General features: G+C 33.0%; 2 pseudogenes; one reads left to right on the top strand and one right to left on the bottom strand.

The window, feature by feature from the left end:
• Window positions 1-1148: 1148 nt before the first annotated feature.
• LOC146873201 (uncharacterized) lies at window positions 1149-5131 on the bottom strand (annotated as a pseudogene).
• A 41-nt stretch (window positions 5132-5172) lies between these two features.
• Window positions 5173-6183, top strand: LOC146873200 (uncharacterized; annotated as a pseudogene).
• Window positions 6184-21406: the final 15223 nt, after the last annotated feature.

Raw genomic sequence — 21406 nt, 5'->3', positions numbered from 1 at the left:
TCTCTAAATCTAACCCGAACGTTTAGGCCTACCCTTTACATGTCAAACATTATACAAACGTAAAAATATTTAATACATTATAATATATCATACCGAAAAAGTAATGAACACATTGCATGCAAAAGGACGCTATCAAATTTTTCCCATCGCGTCATTTCCGCTTTTTTTTGTACGCGTTACTCAGCTATCTGTTACAGACGCATTTGCTGGATTCAATCTCGTAAGCCGGATGTCGATAAGCGAGCCGTGATAAGTCCCAAATAATGGCAGAACTCAAAATATATTTTTGCGATGGCCCGAAAGGATAGTGCCATCGTTGAAGAAGGAAATCAAAAAGAAATAGTAAGATCTCACATTTTTTCGTTTCACTGCATTCTTAATTTTCCACAGCACCCTTTTCATAAGTATAGGTAAATATAAATGATACAACAGATCCAGATACTCTCACTTTCATTCTTTTCTCTTTGTATCTCTAGCAACATAGTGGCAATACGTGATTTATCTCGAGCAAGGCGCAGGATTCTGGGAGATGGAGGGAACATAAACTCTATACTCAGAGCTAGGAACGCGAAATGTCGAGAACGAAAAGCGAGAGCAGGCAATTTTTTAAGCGTGCGCAAGAGGATTCCTTCTCGAAAGGGTACCAAGGGGAAAGGGTGGCTCAAGAACCCCGGCAAGATCGAAACATGGGTATTTTCGATAATTTTATCCGTCCTTCTATGTTAATGAACGTATACAATACATATGTTTGATAAAGACCTCCATCCCTTCTCAACGTACAAATTCTTTATCCTTTTTCTTACATTCTTATTATTCTATTGGTACTATCACTATTGCTATTTTTATTTAAATGTAAATATATTTATTCATTTTCGGAATATACTAAAAAATTATATTTACAAATGAATATTCTCCATTTTCAAAGATCTTAACGAGAAAGGAAAGAGTTCAGCAGAAAGTAGATGATTCCTTATAGTCGATTTAGAAGCGAGACGAAAGTAATTTCAAGGCGCTTGTAATTAATGCTAATCGTCGTAATTAAAACTAAAAGCTTTACATCAGTCTCTTCGGTGCAAGGTGTTACGTGTACCAGGTTAATACTCTCGAACGTAAGAAAGTCGAGGTCATAACTGTTTCTCTCTTGCTGCTCATCCAACAGTTCTCCAAGCTTTTGGAATTTCATGAACAAAATAGAGATCCTGTTCCGTGTGGTCGCTAAAATTGAATCATACTTGCTCGGAAATAGACAAATCTAATCAAAATCATTTTAAAGTTTAGACAGGAGATTGAAGTACAGTCTAGACCAGGGGTGAACATCTTCTCCGCCAAGGGACGTAGACATAGTTTCCACTATATCCATCAATCTGTTTCTCCACTAGTTAAATAAGTCCGCTAGCCACTACTCCAATTGACTATACATAAATAGAACAGATACAAAAGCCGTACAACTCACGAAACACAGCGGTATCAAATAGTGAGGATCGTCTTCTCCCATCTTATTGAACAGGCAAGTAGAGATGTGGACTGCAAACGGTTCGCAGGCCGTTAGTTGCCCATCTCTGGTATAAATGGTATGACCTATATGTGTAGAACGTTATTTATCGCGAGCAAGGCGCAGCATTTAAAAATTGACGTAACCTAATGTTACCAGTCATGAAAGATTCATCCTTCAAAATTATTCGAAACCGAAATAAATGCGTGCGCCAAACTATATTTCGCAAACTTAGGCACGTATTCAAGAAAATGAAATCTCGGTGTCTCGATAACGAAATCTATGTAAATATTTATTTATATATTATGATAGGAATTTAATACTTTTGTTACTTTATTCTATGGCAGTATTACTTTGTATATCTCTTTGTTTATTATCTACTTGGTTTATCTATTTTACCGATCGCATTGAATGTTGCTAAATATTGAAAGAAATCATATATATTTTGTCTACTCCTTGAATTTTTCTTCCAATAATTATATGTATAATTCGATGTCAACAAAAACAAACCGAGACTTCTTTCGTTAAACGCTCCATCTACCGAAAATAATTTTGTTACCAATTCTCCGTGTAATCGATAAAACAGGATATGTTTAAGCGGCGATTAAATGATCAAATAAATCAAACGATTTACGAATAAAGAACGATCGACTCGATGTTTGGTGATCATTCGTATCCATCGATTATGATACACACAACTATGTTGACATTTATGATATATAAATGTATGTATGCTTGAATATATATATGCCAGCATATTGTCAATTCATCACAGATTTTACTTTATTCGTCGCTTCGAATGCGTTTATACCTATCTGTCGCTAGCAGAAACGTGCAACTTTTATTATTATCAGGCATGTATATGCTTTTACTAGAACCCCGTAGTATTTATACCATAGAATAATTTTTTGCAAAAAGTTTATTGTAACACATATATACATATATAAAAGCAAATTCATCTCGCAGAATATTAAATATACGTTAATCAAAAATTTATTGTATCCCTGGACGTAAAAATAAGTTATTAAATAAATTAAAAGGAAATCATAATTTATTTTCGACCTCATTGATAATTCTTGTGAAATGAAATAATTGAAACAATTAACGATAATACTTTTTTAACTTCTTAGATACGGCTGAATTTTGCGCGGGGCTGTTTCTCTGTATAGCAGAGTTTGACGTGAATTATACGTAACGATACAGCATTGCAATGTGTGACGGATAATGTTGTTCTCTACGCGAGCACATTGGAATGAAGTTTTTGATAACTAAATTATAATTTTTCTTAAAGATATGATGCATATACTTTAACTTTAATAATTTACTTTAATAATTAATAATACAATTAAGTGTGATATATTTTAAAGTACGGTACGACACATAGACCATGTCACAATTTTCACACTCATAGCGCGATCTTCGTCTTATATCGTTCTTTGAACATATTCAAAAAAGCGATACAATTTCGTAACTCTCGTTTAAAATTTAATAAATTATAATTGTACTTACGTTACAATATAAAATCTGAATTTTATACATGTTACTTGGACAACTATTTAAAGATGTTTCCCAAGCAGCCAGACAATTTTGAAGGTTCTAACACTCTGCCAGACATGGTTGAAGGTCAGCTGTAGATGCGAGCGCAGAGACGCGGAGGATAAGCGAGTACGAGTGAGACAGTTAGTTGGATTTATCGGATAATCCAATTATAGAGAAAATATTTATGAATTAAAATTAAACTTATTTACCATAATATTATTTACCATAATTATAAAGTTAATAAATTAATAAAAAATTAATTTAATAAATCAATAAAAAATTAATTTAAGTTTTATAAATTTGGTTTCTTAAAATAGATTTAAAATTAAATTTCATTTAAATTTCGATATTTTATTAAAATTTTATTGTTTATTATGAACCTATCTAGTTCTTCAACTCCTTGATAACTTATAAAGTGTCCATATCTTTTAATAATATCGATAATTTTTCTGCCACTTGTTGAACTTTTTAAAGTCATGCCCAACATGATGTGTTTTAAGGTCTTTATTTGACCATTATGTACTCCAAAACTATATCTTGACAGTAAAAAAGAACTTGACGAACACATTTTAAGTTATTTTTCCGTCTTTGATTACAACCTCCAAGAAAAGTAAAATAAAAGTCTAATAATTGTTGTGGTAATAATATTTCTCCCGATATTAAATATTGTGCTAAAATATTCTTAAATAATTTTTTCTTTTCTATCTGTAGTATTAATTTTCTTAAAATTAATGCAGCTTTTGTAAAATATTATCTGATAGTAAATTTTCAAATACTGTATCATCTGTAGCTTCTAGATATTTATGTGCTAATATGTTTTTGTTATGTATAGTAAAAAATTTAATGTCTTTATGAAATACTTTCATTATTTTATCTCCTAAATGCTGAGCTGATAAGTGACGTTTATTTTTACGGAATTTTCTTTAAAAATTCTCTCCAATGAATCAATATATAATTCATGTAAATAAATTAACAAATAACAACGTCCTTTCCTGATTACATCTTTCTTTATAATGCTATTTATTTCATTAAAAACTATTTGATGATATTCTCGATGATCATTCCAAGCACTTTTACTGGATGTTTTAGTAAATGAAAATATTTTATTATTAAAATCTACTCCACATTTAGTAATCTAATCTAATATATTTTTGAGTCTCAAACATTTTCTAATCTATTTAATAATTCGTTATATTCTTCTCGATCTTTTATGATAGGTGTTATGTAAGATTTAAATTGCTCTTTCTCAGTTTCATGAAGTGGAAGTATTTTTGATGGTAATTTTTTTTTCTGTCATGAAGTAAATAAACAATAGTATGCTCATCAATACTAGTATTACTTTCAATAGGAATATTAACTACTGAAGTTGAATCATTATTTTCGCTTACTTCTCCAAATTGTAAAATGTCGACATTTTCTTAAGAAGTTGTAGATTGTGGTTCTATTGACTGAGGTATTACAGTTGGTTCAGGTATTGGTAAAGATTCTGTACATAGAGACTATGAATGAGACTGCTCTATGGTCAACTCAAGTATCAACGATGTGGTTGGAGATAAATTTTCCGTGGATGTAATTACTGATTTTTTTAGAACTTGTAGATTTAAAAATAGAATATTTTTTTATGAGACTGCAAATGATTTGTAACATTCTCTATGATAACCACTTTCTGTATAGTTAGTTGGTAAAATAATATCGTTATCAGAGTGAGCCACTATAGTGGCGTATCATAATATAAAATGACATCCGCGAAAGCCACTATAGTGGCGCATCTTACCTAAAAGTTAATTTCCTAAATAAAACAATATTTCTTTATTTCATCTATAATAATAACAATTAAAGGAATATTTCTAAGTCGTAAAAAGATCCGTATAAATATTTAAATCGGAAACTTTCCTCATTATGATTATTTGAGATTTAAGAGAAAAAGGTAGGAATCGTATAGAAACCGAAAGAATCCGATGAGTTCTCTCAAAGAGAGTGAATCACGTTTGCTCATGAACACGAGCACGTTTTTCCTAGTCGTTCGTTAATCGATCTCGCGCGATTGTTTGTACGTTCGTTTTCTGCGTTTGTCATACGTCGGAACTCCACGGTATGCATTGTTTCAATGTGAATACTGTGAAAAAAAAAGTAAGTTTTTAATGTGTTTTCATTATCATCTTAAAAAGAATTTACAAAAAGACGAACGTTCATCGAACGACACGATCACCAAGTTTATCCAATTCTATCGATCTTACGAGTGCCTTTGGAACGTTTCCTCTGAGGATTATGGAAGCGAACTCTCGCGTAATGCCGCATTCGCCATGATATCATGAAAAATGCAAATACTGGGTTTTGGATCACTTGGAAAATAAAGCATATTAAATCGGCTTACCAACAAGAAGTAAAAAAGATCGAAAAGAGAGAAGAAAAACAAGAAAAAAAAGGTGCCTACCGACCGAGAGTCATATGGTTCGACTTGCTCTATGACTTTTTTCGAAATCGTTGCAATATGATCGCTAATTTAATAATGATCAAGCAACTGATCAATCGGAAACGGTAAGTGACTCATTTTAATATATCTTATTAAATCACTTTGCGCGAAATTGCATGAAATTAAATAATATTCCATGGCACATTTTATTTGTTTATAAAATAGCGATAAAACGACCCCATTCTTAATTTTCGATTCCCGTCGGATTAACAATAAAAACAAAAGAATCGTCATAAATATGCAAACGATTGTTTTCAGATTCGGCAAACTTTGTCCAGTGATAATTAAGCTAGAAACGTTACAAATTTAGAGAAAAATCTATTTATGTACGAATCTAGCTCGAAGATTGAAAGCAGTCTGCCTCAAAAAGAAAGAGATCATCGGTCATCGATGTTCTCCTCAACAAGAGACGAGAAAGACGTAGAAAGAAAGAAGATGATGCTATTAAAGTCAATGAATACAGAAGTTTTGGCAACTATGTAGTTGCAAGCCTTGGAAGAATGCCCTTCGAATATGCCGAAATATGCCGGTCTCAACTGAAACTGAAATTCACAATGTCATAATAAAATATAAGGTTTACGCTTTGCGAAAAATCTTTTATCCGACAGCGAAAACAATGACGACGATGATCAGCACTCATCTTTCGTCCACTTACCTACTACCTTCAAATTTTTCTTGAATATTTCGTCATCGCACCAAAGAAATGCAACCTACATATATATATTTCAATCGATAGCATCGCATCCGTCTAGAGCGAATCTTTATTATATTAATACTGAATGACTAGTGGCACTAAGGCAATGACATCAATACATCTTACATCTTTTTCTATACTTTTACTTGTTTCTTTTCCCTTCTACCATTCTTGTTTGAAAAAGGAGAAATTATTTTTTCTTTTTGTACATCTATCAATAAAATAAATATTTAATATATATTCTATAAAAAATTTAATATATATTCTATAATATATCAATTATATAAAAAAAACATTTTCTTTAAATGTAATAAGACAAAGTTAAGCTGAACTTTAATCTGATTCAAGGAATCGTTTCGAAACTCAAACGTCACGACTTATTTACATAATAACGAAAATGTAACGTATATCGCGGCGATTTGCATATGTTCCTGTAAATAAATTAATAATGCAGATGTATAGATAATGTATATACTAACAAATATTATTTCTCTTTGAAATAATATTCCAATCGACGATTTCAAATCATATTATTGAAGAGAAATGACATTATTATTTCAAGATTTTTAACTCGGTTTTCATTAAATATTAGAAAAAAAAGATGAATTTAAATTTCTTGTTCAAGTAGATTTTTTTCATCGTCAGCAAAAAAAAATCTCACAAAGGGTTAACGATTCCATTTCTGAGCGATCGCGCTTCGCCGATAACAAGGCTTTCCATTCTCAATAGGCTTTCCGATTCTCGACGGTGTAAAATCAACAAGGAAGTGCTCTCCGTCTCCCTTCTCGAGTATTTTCTATCAACTCTTATTTTATCGTTTATCGATTACATCCGCGCCGTTCTCTTCAGTGTTCGTAATGAACTCGACATAAAATTGCAAACGCTTTTACCATATTGTGCCATGCAAGAGAAGAAAAAAAAAGAAAAATATGTTACAAAAGCAACATCCTGTTTTTATCGTCCAAAAGTATTGAAAAGTAATTTTCATAAGATTCCTTTTCCAATATTCAACAGCGTTAATTTGTCCTCCAAAGGACGAAGATGGACGGGATTAGTCCTTCGGATTGCACGTAGGTGAAACATCAAGAAGCGTCCATAGGGGACTCGTACGTTAGCAGCTCGCCTTGAAGACGCGTTCGTTATAGCCATGGATATCGACCGACCCGACTCGACTCGACTCGACTCGACTCGACTCGACTCGACTCAACCTTCTCCACTCGGCTGGGTGCGAGGGAGACTGGGAGTCTCGACGCGTACCACCCCCGCCGCTTACGCGTCTCCCTTACGCACACACCTATACTTTACGTTTTACCTCTGCATCTAGTATATCCAGTACTAACGACCAACGAGTGCGCGCGCCCACCATCCAAAGAGCCTTCAGCAGACAGGACGTAGGCCGTGCAAACATTCTATGCAAAATTCTCGCCGGTTTTATTTCAATTGCTTTTCCTTTTTTCTTCGTCCTTATACTCTCTTTCTATTTCTCTCTCTCTCTCTCTCTGTCTTCTCTCTCTCTCCCTCTCTCTTTCTCTCTCTCTCTCTCTCTCTCTCTCTCTCTCTCTCTGTCTTCTCTCTCTCTCCCTCTCTCTTTCTCTCTCTCTCTCTCTCTCTCTCTCTCTCTCTCTCTCTCTCTCTCTCTCTCTCTCTCACTGCTTTTTCCAGTTTCCCTTTTAGTCGGTCCATAGCGTTACGCGATCGTAGAAAACATCAAGTCGTTACGATATCTCATTCGTTCGACCATAATTGTACATTAATCTGCCTTTTAATTAAAATCGATTTGAGTACGATTTAACAACAATCGTTAGCGCCAGACGTATTCTATATCTATTTCGTATTCCGCAAGTATATACATACCTACTTAGGTAATTATTTCCATATCTAAGTGGATCAAAAATAAAAAAACAAGACATAACTGTTATCCTAACCGACGATATTATTGTCGATTTCGCTAAAAGTTTATATCCGTCTGATAGTAAATAGCCGGCGTCGCTTATCGTTAGCAAGCGCTCCTTCGAGCTTAAAACTTGCCGATAGATAGCTAGCTCTTCGTCAGTTCGCCTCAGTCTAACAATAAGTGGAGACTGTCTGCTGTCGACTACCCTTATCCTTTCCAACCATTGCGCCACCCTTTGCGGCAACCACCGTAAAATCCTCCCTTCTTCGCATGCACACCTACGCGCAGAGTTCTCCCACCGACTTACTTCCCCTCCAACTTACCGTTCGATGTTTTACGCTCCTTTGTCACGAAACATAACGACGCGATGCCTACATCTCTCCGCTCCTAACCTTCCTCTCTTACTCCCACCACCCTCATCCAGGGCAGAATTCACGCTGTTAGAAAGATCGAGAAACGCCAAGCACTCCTTTCTTTTCAATTTAACAGTTCTAACATTGTAGTTTTTATATATAATTAGTTAACATGCGGAATAAGAGGGAAAAAAAAGCTCTTTCTGATTGAAGCTATCGCATTAAAAGTATCATTTACATATACGTAGTTAGGTGTATGCAAAAGCTTATAAGATAAAAAAACGACATTTTCGAAACTGACAGAAAAAATTGGTATTTAAAAGGTCCGGAAATTTCTGAAGAAACTATCCAAAGATTGCTTTAAAACCGAAATCTAATTAAAAAATTTTGCTGTAAGATCAGCAAAATTTACGAATAGTTTTCCATTCAAAGAGAACTTACTTTTTCTATTTCTCTTTTCTTTTTATCTTCTAAATTTTGTCCGCTGAAAGAAGAAAGAATAATCATTGCTTCGGACATTGAGAAAGAAAAAAGAAAAAAAAATAATTCAAGTCGTCTTGCTCTCGATGATGACAAACATTCGCGAGATATGACGCACGTGGCTCGTCTCGAGTGATCGATAAAATACCTGCGATTTAAGAGAGAAAGTCGACTCTTCTCAATGATATTTGTGCAGAACGATGCTACTTTAAAGACCTCTCCTTTTTTTTTCTTTTCAATAACAATTCAAGAGACACAACCCAGACGGTTTCCAAATTTGTTTCAAAGATTAACGCTGAAATTAGCGGTTGAACAAAATCTCCCTTCAAACCCATTCAAAATATCCGTTCATAGTGTTAAAAGTCGATTTGAGTTGTGCTGCTACCTTTAAACCTTCAGGTCTATTCTCCCATTCCGTCTTCAACTTCAACTCTTTCAATCCATCTATATTTAATCTGTCTGGTCATTTAAAGCGTGCACTAAGCAGAATGGTTGTTACTTGCATAAGTTGTTTCTTAAAAACTTGTTGGAAGAGTGAAAGAGAGTAAACTTGAAACAAAAAGAAAAAGGGAGAGAGGAAAAGAGAGAAAGACAAGTAATTAGGATTATTGGTAGTACCAAATAACAAGAAAAAAGAAAAAGTATCACTTGTGAAGGATTTGGAGCGAAAATATGAATTGTGAAAAATTCAGATGCAAATAATTATCGGAGATAATTAGTAGTAAACATTACTTGTGCATTATTTTTTCTTTATGGTCTCGATATAGCCAAAATTAACAGATGATTATCTTCAAAACTACTTCAGATATTTAAAACCCTTTTACCCTTTATTTCTTTTATGTCTTACTTTTTGTATCAAAATTTTATATGTATGAATAAGTGTACCTGTATATGAGTGTATATATATGTGTATATATGCTAGATGAATTTACTTGAAATAATAAATTTTATACCATAAATAATAATAATAATAAATTTTGCACCAAAAATAAGATTATTTACGATGAGAATTCATTCAAGTAATTTTGGTTCAACACAACTTCAGTTTCTATAAAGCTGAATCAAAAAGAAATAATAAAAAATCGCATATACAACAAAAAATATTCAAACTTCGCAGAAATATTTTTCTGGAATAATAATTTTTTTTATTTTTTATTCAAATGACTGAAAATAACAATTTGTGGATTTAACAAAAGATTTGTACTTATCTTTAACTTTTTTACCAGAATTTATGCTATGGGCGTTTTTATTCAGAGATAGCCGAGATTAATTGAAGTATAAAACAATTGACATATATTTATTTCAGATAATAATAAAAGAATAATAACATAATACGTATACAACATGTTGGTCTTTCCGGATGCGGAAATATTATACTATGACTCTTCTTTGGCCAGAAACTACTTTTAAATAAGTACTCAATGTCGAGGCATTGCTCTCTTTTTTATAACGATTGTCATTCTTGAAACTTCTCGCGAAGACCATAATGATATTAGGACAGAGAATAGAAAGGGCGGAATTGAAAATACAGTCAGAGCAATGAAAGAAGAGAAGGAAAAAATGCTTATTGGTCGGAGGCATGTCAGGATAGTTCGTTCAAATGTTTAAACAATCCCATGTGTGTCCTTTTTGTTCTACTGATCGGGTAGACCCGAAGGTGTCAAATGGATATTTTAAGGATAGGTGCTAGGCAACCCTTAGTTTATCGCGCCTAGGTATCTACTTTCACTATTTATTTATTGCTCAGTACATTATTGAGGTTACGTGCTTGACTTAAAAAATACCTAAGCTTGGATAAAAGTGGCAATATGTTCTTAATCTATGACCTTTCTTAGCGAGTGTCCAATGAGTTTCTAATAGCAGATATTTCTAATAGTAATATATGATCCTTAGGAAAAAGTACTTTAAACAACTAAGGGACGCACGTGGTGCCAACATACACACATACTACAATGCATACAGATTTATACGTTCACACAACGTATTGCGTTCACACACAAATTCTACGATCTAAATGGTTGAGTAGATGGATTTAAAATTTATACCAAAAATCAAGTTACACATGAGGAAGATTAACTAGAAATTTATTTCCTTTGCAGAAATATTTAATATAATGTTAGCTATTAACTTAGAACTAAATTGGTCGTGATTATTTGGTCCTATACAAAAAAAATACTAATTACATATTTTATCTACATATTAGTGTGTTATAATGTGATATATAAGTCGCTTAAAATTCGTGTACGATATGTCCAATCTAAATGGATTATACAAAATGGATAAATATATGCATCTCTTTCAATCGTATCGAAGAATGTTGAAGAAAAAAATATCATTTCAAAGAAAGATTTGTTTGTTGACAATTACATACCACATTGATATATATGTTTTTTTGAAAGAAATTAATTTTTCTTTAGTCAGTTTTTATTTTAGCAAAAAACGAAAGAATAAATCAATTAAACTAAATGGCCTATGGGTAGGCAGCATAAGTTCTCATGTACTTTTTTCCACAAAATCTTCATCTACAAAAAAGAGTTTGGATTATAAACGCTCGCAGTTCCGGGTGTCTCTATTTGTACAGCAACAAAATGATTTCGGTTAACAAAGAGAATGGCCGAGGTCATTTCCAGAATTAAATTGGATAGCGGGAAAAGAAGAGAGGAGCAATGAAAATGGGTCACCGCTAGATAGCTGTTCAGGATTGCCGCTCGGGATTGCCGTTCGATTTGCGAATTTCTCACTACTAGGCTTTACCAAGCTATATCAACGTCCGCTTTCATTATCGCTTTTTGATTGTTATCGCCGTAATTTACATATTGTCTTCCGCAGAATTGAATTATTGCCGATTTACAATCCGACATGCACATAAATATATCCAATAAACATGGCTCTCGCGAGTCTGATGAGATGTCGGTCTTTTCATTAGGTATTTTGCAACGAATTATAGACAAAAGGAAGAGATGTCTTTGAGACATTGAAATTTTACTACTGCATTTAAAGACATTTCATCGAAAATTATCAATGTGACTAACACTCTTTCCGCATGGAAAAGTCTTCCTCAACGATATTAGTATGTTTATCTACTTATCTATGTAATTACCACCTATGTAATTACTTATGTATCTAACTTCTCATACCTATCTAGACATATACGTACATGCATGTATCTATTTATCTATTTACCTATACATATATAGATATGTAGATATGCAAAAATTTCTGGTTCACTCGATTCAGAAACTTCCTTGCACGGAGAATATTAATATTAAGTACGTGGTCTACGCTCAAATTCATCGAAAATTTCCAAGCACACAGTAAAATCGTTCCTTTTCACGAAAAAGAAAATTTTGTATGAAAATACGAAAGAGGGAGACATATATACCAAGATCTCACTCCTCCTATTCTGCTTCATTTTCTTCTCTTTAATATCATTAGAATACTCGAAATGAATATTCGCAATAAAGCATATTTGAAGCTTATGATGCTAAATCGAAACACTTTCGAAAACGAAAAAGAAACGCTCGAGAGAACAGTTTTCTATTTTGCCAGAATTAATCAACAGCTGCTGCTAATTTCGTTACATTATGAATTAACAAAGTTATGTCCCAGACTAGTCGAGTTATGAGCTCGAAAATGGTACTATTACTCTCCTTTCCATTTGATACTATCTACTACTACTAATTCTCACTTACTTTCGATAGAAATCAAAAAAATCCTTTAAAGTCTTTACAACTTTATGACAGTTGTTATAACGAATTTATAGAAAATAAATAAGTCACAACTACATATTTATAACAAATATAACCAAAAGTTAGATGAAAAAACGATATATCTCTATTTATCCATACTCTGTACTAACCAATTGATCGAAAAAAAGATGACATTTGATAAGATAAAACATTATCGTTAAATCTTACCTTAGTCCTTATCCCGGGAAAGAAAAGTTGGAGCAGGGAACGCGTAGCGCATAACTCGGCAAGAAAATACATAGGTACGTATGTACAGGGATTGCTTGATCCATGGATTAAACGACCTTTCTCCTTCTGCCGTTGGTTCATTGCCAAGCCGATCCCAGAAACCATCTCTTATCTGAATGCAGCTTGGCAAATGACATTGGTTTCCCCTTGAGATAGTATGTACTTTCCCTTAATTCCCCACCCACTCCTACATATCAACACACTGTCCATGTCACCTCAGATCATTTAATCTTTACTCCATAAATAAACATTTATTTTTTAAATAACAATTCACGTTTTGTTTTTTTTTTAAATTAGCGCTGTTTCCACGTAAAAGTTACATAAGTAACTTAAAAAAGAAATTCATATTTGTCCTTTACATGACCGTGTTCTTCTAATAGTTATGAAAATTGTGACTAAATCCAAAAGCAAACGTCAAAATTAAATAGTATTAATTAAAACTTTTCGCTTTTTCCAGCCCCAGAGCATCAAAAAGAAAATGTCAAAATTGAATTTTTAATCTCATTCGTGCTTTAAAAAGATTGAAACTGTAAACATCCAAGACTACGAAAAGATAGAGACACCTGAATTCTTTGATAGTTTAGTTGGTTAAAGTATCGTACGCGATATTGCAAGAACCTTGATTCGAATCCCGATCGATCTAGAAAATCCATTTTTTCATACGCTTACAAGATGAAAGTTGGTGAGAATGATACGAATGTGCTTGTTTTGCTTTTCTTTTCATCCCTTCGAAAAAGCAAAAGGAGAAAAAGAGCAAATGGAGTAAAAAAAGAAACAAAAAAGATGCAAATTCAGCAATCAAAGGAGAAGAGCGGGAGAGATAAATAAAAATTGGATGTACCTAGGAACGAGAGAAAGTCAATAAATCGAAATATATATAGACAATAGATTGAGATCTACGATAAATGGCAGATATTTTCAATCTCATGTCGTGTAACTAGTTAAAAGTACGCTTATTAAATTTACAAGAATGTCGATAGTTCTTAGGTACTTAAGAAGAATGAAAACGGAGGAAAAGAAAATTTTACGCGGCGAAACATCAAAACGATGGCTAAGTTATACCGCCTTTGAATCTTACCGATGTGTTCTACCTGAATCTCCTCAACGAGGAGAAAAATCAAAATTCTTGTTTTCTCCTTTCAAGTTCAATACGTCGCATGATTTCGATCTTCCAGTGAATTCACATTTATTGATTTCGCCTTGAAATCGAATTCCTTGAGATTGGATAAAGAAGTGAAAAAATGTAACACGAGTGAGACAACAACGGCGTAGCTCGTATAAGGAAATCCATTTCATTGATAATTAAAGAGAGTGTATAAATTGGAACAATTTAATCAAGATGTATTATGAACTCTCTCTCTCTCTCTTTTTCTCTCTCTCTCTCTCTCTCTCTCTCTCTCTCTCTCTTTCTCTCTCTCTCTCTCTTAACGCCCGTTGTTTTCGATGAACGAATTGAGTTTCCGGAACAAATCGAAGCAATTGTCGACGTTCGATATTTCATACAACCAGGTCAATGGGAAAAATATTTTTATCTAACGAACGAGCTCGCTTTTCCATCGAAATCTATCTACCTCCAACATCGATACCTGACCAAACTTCTTTATTAATTTCCAGTCTCATTCCTTGTCAAAATTTCCGATATCGCCCCACCCCGCCCATCTCTCTCTCTCTCTCTCTCTCTCTCTCTCTCTCTCTATCTCTATCTCTCTCTCTCTCTCTCTCTCTCTCTCTCTCTCTCTCTCTCTCTCTCTCTCTCTCTCTCTCTCTCTCTCTCTCTCTCTCTCTCTCTCTCTCTCTCTCTCTCTCTCTCTCTCTCTCTCTCTCTCTCTCTCTCTCTCTCTCTGACCAATGGCTTCTAATCGAACGTGGCTGTTCACATAAGATCGCATCATCAAATCCGGTGAGAAGCACTTCACTGAAAAGAATACTACAAATAAAAGAACTATCCCATGGTAGCATGTTTCGATGTAATTTATTTTTTTTTACTTTTCCCACAATAAAAAGTAATATTATATTGTTCCTATGGAGTTGCATGAGGATTCCGTTAATTGTAGCTATCGATAATTGTACTTATTGATTTTTTATAATCGTACTAGTTTAACAATACATGATCATCTAATTGGATACGTAATGATCCATTGATGTACGAGCTACTTGAAGCAAGGAAGATAAAATAATGAATAATTTCACAGATGACATTTCATGATTCTTTCGCATTTGATTAATGATTCTTCCTCCTCGATAACAGGAAATCTTTGGTCAATCTCAACAATTTGTAAAAAACCTTTTTGAGCAAGACATCGAGATTGTTGGACTTTTTTTTCTTAGATTTAACTTTTTATTTCAAGCTACCTACTTTGTCCTACGATATACAGAATAACCCATATAATTTGACCATTTTAAATATTTTCATTGTTTTTAATAATACAAAAATATATTTTCAAACAAAGTTGCTTTGTTCATAGGGGGAAATACAATGTGATATGAAAATTGATTTTTTGACTAATTTTTTTAAAGTAATATTCTTTTTATATATTAGAATATTCTTTTATATATCAGCAATATTTCTTTTTATATATTAGAAACGAAAAAATTTCATGCGAGTTTTTAGAGTAAAAATTAAAGAAAAAGGTTTCATAAAAATTCAGTTAAATAATCACCTTCATAATATATGACTCTTTCGAGGGTGTTGTGTTTTCAGAAGTAAAAAATCTGCCAAGCTCCGCTTCAATCTCTGCTTTTGTGGTGAATTATCAACTCTGTTATCTATCCCCAAGAAAAGATAATAATCGCTTAGAGATATGTCATATACTGGGAATGTATCACTCATACTAGAATAAAAATTTTTGCACATCTTGCAATATGAGGTTTCTTGAAATTTTATTCTTGACAAGATTAACTAGTCCTAGCTGTTTCTAATAATTTCCAATTCGATGCAAATATAAAAAAATTGTTTCATTATTGACCTTAAATATTTTAAAAAGTTCTTAACATATTGCTTTTGAATAACTTTTAATAACAATACGTAATTCTTTATTATTGATAACACAAGACTATTCTGAACGAGATGAATCTAAAAGTGATTTATCACCAAAAAAGTTTTGTTAAATCATGCTATGTGCTTTTACAACATCTTCTCCAAATCCATTGCATATCTTACAGTATATTTCTGCAGCTTAGAATAAATTTAAATTTATAAATCAAACATGCTCGAATTAAACTAAATTTAACTGACATTTTAAAAACTTCAAAATCACAATACAAAAATACATACTAAATCATATCAGTTAACTAATGCATATCTATGTAGATAATAGAAATATAAATTTGTTATTATATATTATATTATATATTATGCCTATATAATTATATATTATATAGACAATACTGCAAGTCGTAACAAGATACAAAAGTCCCTGTAACGAATTTTAGCAAAAACTGTACGAACTAATATACTGTTATATTTCTGTTACTATAGTACGATGCCCATAATATAATAAAGCCGGAGAATTAATTAATAATTTCTTTTTCAAAATCATGTTTGAATGGAAGAAATGTTGAAGTCTTGATCCAAATGACATATTTTACAATTATGGTTGAAATTGTTCTCCATACTTCATAAAAACTTAAATAATAAATAAAAAATAATGAATAAATTGTAAGCGTGAAAAATTGCATATAGAATTATTGTTTGTTTTTTCCGCCGCAAGAAACACAGATGTAAGAAAGCCGGATAGAACGAAAGACTGCCGTAAAAACGATCACTGTTCAACCGCCGCGGAGTGCAAATAAAAGTAGCATTTAATTATATCTTTGATTTTTTCTGACTATTTTCCTCAAGCTTCTAGTGGTTTAAAAAATAAACAACAAATCTTAAATTTTTTCCAAATTCTTTCGAATACTTTCGGGAAGGATTTATATTAGAAAAACAAAATTTGGATCAAACAATATCTTTTCTAGTAAATACAATAAATACAAATACGAAGCAATTCGCCTAGTATAGAATAAAATAAATATCTACATATATATATATATATATATATATATATATATATATATATATATATATATATATATACTTATTCTGTACGATCGAATTCAAAACAAAGATTTTTCAATTCTTTCTGTCTTTTCTTCATTCGTGATAAAAATGTGAATTAACTAGACAAATTAACACTCATAATAGTAAACTCCTAGTTCTTATATCCTTTCGATCAATGATGTCATCATCAAGCCACTTAATGTGCGACTTGTTTTTTTGGCTCGATCACATTTCATCTAAATACGAATAATAGCGATAGAATTCATCCACGAAATAATCGCGGAGAACTTGCAAGAACCATCACGGTATGTGAAGCTCATCAGGCTATTGAGTACGAAAAAATTTTACATTTCAAAGAACTTTGCAGGAAACTTGTTCTATAACGCTAAAGATCGTTAGTTCAATAAGACTTGGAAGTGTCAATCTAGTTATGATCTATCGAGTGGCTTTTTTCAAATTTTTATTCACGTATTAAAAGAGAAAGCATTTGTTTTTTTAATAAACGCAAAGAACAATTTTTTAAAAGTGTAATTGCAGATGTAAATTAAAATCATTCAAATAAAATATATAACATAAAAAAACAATATGCTTTTATTAATTTGATTAAAAAAATTTTTAAATTATGTAAAGTATGAATATAGATAATAATAACTAAAACTTTTCAGCAAATTTCTATACACTTATAAAAATAAAAGAAAACATTTGCAAGTTCCCCCGTAAAGACTAACCAGTGATCCGTTAACAGCTCCAATTGTTGGCAACTGTCTCTAAAAAAGAAAACCTAGCTAAACGATCGTGAAAATTTTCTTTCGTGTTTTCGTCGAAGAGTAAATTAAAGTTTGTATCATGAATAAAAATTGCTTCGCGTTCCTTTTGAGAATACAAATATTCTGGGGAAATAAATCAACAAAAAGAGTTAAAGTAAGTCGAAGGCCACTTGCTACAGCAACAATATATCTGTTTATCTAGCCACATATGTGATGTAGATGATACAAATATCATCAAGTGTACCAATACATATCGAGCGAATAATTATTACAAATTATTTTATATTTTCTATTGCTATAATTTAGAGATAGAACATAGCTATATAAAAGATTTTATTCCGAACGTATATGCATTTAAATGTAAATACGTAAAGATACCGTAGGAAAGAAAGAGAAGGATGCGATACAATGAAAAGAAAGAGAAGGATGTTATAGAAGGTTCGTTTCAGATGACTAATTATTGAAGTCATTGAAAATTGAGTGAAACAATAGGAGATATCGTGCATTTAAAAAAAGAAAAATCAATGTAACAAGAACCATACGGAATTCATATTTCTTTTTAGTTCAAATTCAAAATATATTATAATCGCGATTCATTTATAAGAAAGTCAAGTTGATTCTATTTCAAAGCTCGGTAAAGCTATTACTTATTTTGGATTTAACTGAATTAGATTCTGCGTTATTAAATTTCATCAGAATTGAAGCCATCGCGATAAAAAATAACGACTCATTCGTTAAAGAGTAATTTCTCGAGTAACAAGTGACAAATTGTCCAAAACATGGACAAAAGAAAAAATTCATTCAGCAACAGGATTCTACTTAAACTAAAGTTGTTAGAATCATTGAGAAAAAACTCTGTATCCATCTAAATCATCCCAACTTGTGTGCGCCCTACATGGGTTACCATGGAAACAGAAAGGAAGCTACGCAAGGCTATACGAACCCTGAAACTCCTTCCAAGGATTGTGGATTTTACTTCAGACTTTTACTCTTCACGGGCAAATGCTTATAGAATCGACGATTTATTTTGAGTAAACGATAAATACTTAATAAACAAGTACATAGATAACAAGATAGTAATTGCTTACAGCAAAAATTTTATTCCAATTGTATAGAACAAGAATCGCTTTGCAACTTCCTCCAAACTGCCATAAATAAACAATTCGAGTTATAATCACTTTGTAAAAGTCAAATTCGATATAAGATTAACTATGGAAAAAAATCTGAGAGATAAAAAAGGTACGTATATATTCACATAGGTGTGTAGATACGTATATATTGTATATGAGTAGACACGTAAAAGAACACAAGAAAAGTAAGAGGGATAAAAAAATCAATGTTTCCATGAAAGAATGTATGAGAGCGAGAAAGGAAAATGCACGAGAGATGTCTACGTTGAACGTGTTTGAAGGCCCTTTCGAAAAGGTCCCGAAGGTCCCTCTGTTTCTTTATTCCACTGTCTCTACCCTCGTATCTACCCTCTCGCATTGTGAAGCTGAACGAAGATTGAGAGAAAGGGAAAAAGAGGGAGGAGTGCAACCACGGAGCTAACGATTCCTCTATGCATCACGTATTTAAGAACCGGCACCAATCGGCGAAGTCTTTCAACTGTTTTCAAGGATCATTCTGAGTTGCTTCTTTTTCCCTTCTCTTGTTCTTTATCTCTTTTCTCCAATCCTTCTTTCTTAATCATACGTCTTTTACACTTTGCAGGACCAAAACTGCTATTCAATCCTGGCGTGTCTTGCTGGCACTTCTTCATACTCTATCACTATAAAAGAAGAATGCATTGGACTTTTCCAATCGATAGTAGAAAAAGTCGTCTCTATTTCATTCGAGTATCTCAAAAAGAATGATCTATGCTAAATCCGTTACTACTTCCTACCAATAAAAGAGTAATTTCATGCGAGTAATAAAGAAAAGAAAAAGAAAAAAAAGAGAGAATACGTACTCAAGTTACAATATGGCACGTCATGCTCCCGAAACTTTTCAGTTCTCAGTACTCATAGAGCTCTTTCGTGTAAGCCTCTAGTTACACCGCTACTTAACTACTCGTCATCGCGATCGACCTCGCGCGAGGCTTCTACCTCTGTCTCTTTTATATTTCCTACCTTCGCTCTTTACCTTCTTTCCCTTTAAGGCTTCATTTAAGATGCGCTTACAACACTTGTTATGGCTAGTTTCACATTTTCCAGTGTACGTACATATGAAACAAATACTTGAAGGAAAACGAGCGGCTTCCTTTCTTCTTTGACGATAAGTAGGCATATCAAAAGGGGGAAAGTGGAAAAGAAATACGCTTCCAGGTCGACGAAATCATTAAAAAAGAGAACCTTACAATTCCCGGCCAAACGCAGTGCGCCAAATTCGTTTTATGTCTCAAGAATCGTTTCTTACTATCTTTCTCTCCCTCTTTCGCTTTCTCTTTCTCTCTCTCTCCCTCGTTCCCTCTCTCTCGCTCTATTTCTCATTCTCTCTCTCTCTCTCTCTCTCTCTCTTTCTTTCTCTTTCTTTTTTCTGTCGCCAATCAATTGATCTCAATTACGAATATTTTTACGAGAATAAAGACGAAAAATAAGAAAAATAATGCAGTAAAGCGAAAAAGAAATACCCATTATTTCTCTATTAAATTTAGTGCTTACCTAATGTACGCACGCAATTAATTATTTAATGAAGTAATTTAGAAAGAGCAGAAATAGAAAAATGGATAAAGAAAAAAAATTGCTAGACGTTTTTATGTATCGATAGATAAAATTTCAAAAGGACATAGTATCGAATCGCCCAAAGAAATTCGTGCAAATAGTTGGCAAAGAAAACGTTACGATCTCAAAGATTCTCATGGTAGCTTAAGATTTGATAAAGGAAGAAACGATATCGGTGAGATCGCATAATAAGAGAGATGAAGGAATGAACTGAACTCTGAGATCGAGAAAGATGATGAAGGAAAGATAGGAAGGAGAGTCAGGGAGAGAGGAATCACAAAGGATTTTTCCTCGACGATCGTGGATGGAAAGAGCGGGTAAGATGGATTTTCGGTGCGGTGAATTCGATGCTTTTAAACGGCGCTTCCTGGAAGAAGATCTCGTACGAATCACCTCGCGTGTAGCTTCTTTCCTCTAGAGCGAACTGAAATGCCGAAGGCTCGTTTGGCGAACTTCCAAAGGTTATTCGCGCAGGACTCGCTTGAAGGTTGGTTCCGCGGCTCATTCCGCGACTCGTTCCACGAGGTTTCATCCAATCTGGCATAAAAAACTTCTCTACCACCTCACAGTTCTGCTACATCTGCGAGTGCTTCTTCAAGACTCAAGAAACATTCAAAACTCGACGCCATTCTGTAAAGATGGAAAGGAGAAAGAACGTCTTAAACGTTTCAATCATCTTAACAAATTCACCAAACGAAAAACGCCTTCTCTATGAAAAAAGGAATCCTTCATCGTATATAATAATCATTATACAATGAGAAAAAAATAAGAAATATCTGTTTCTTTCTTACACTATTCTCATAACAAATTCCTACATTATTCGGATCAGACAGACGCATACACTCACTTTTCAGTCTAGGAACTCCACGAATCGGTAATTAATGCATTTGCTGATGGGTAATTAGCAGCGACACTGTACTGAGTTCTTACTAAAATATGTATTAGACTCTGTGGTAAGTATCGTTATGCTTTTAATCAACCTAACCGAAATGA

This window comes from Vespa mandarinia, chromosome 2 (assembly GCF_050613455.1).
Source record: "Vespa mandarinia isolate Hongniang chromosome 2, ASM5061345v1, whole genome shotgun sequence".
NCBI classification, from domain to species: domain Eukaryota; kingdom Metazoa; phylum Arthropoda; class Insecta; order Hymenoptera; family Vespidae; genus Vespa; species Vespa mandarinia.
Note: the sequence above shows the minus strand (reverse complement) of the source record. Positions and strands in the feature narration are given on the sequence as shown.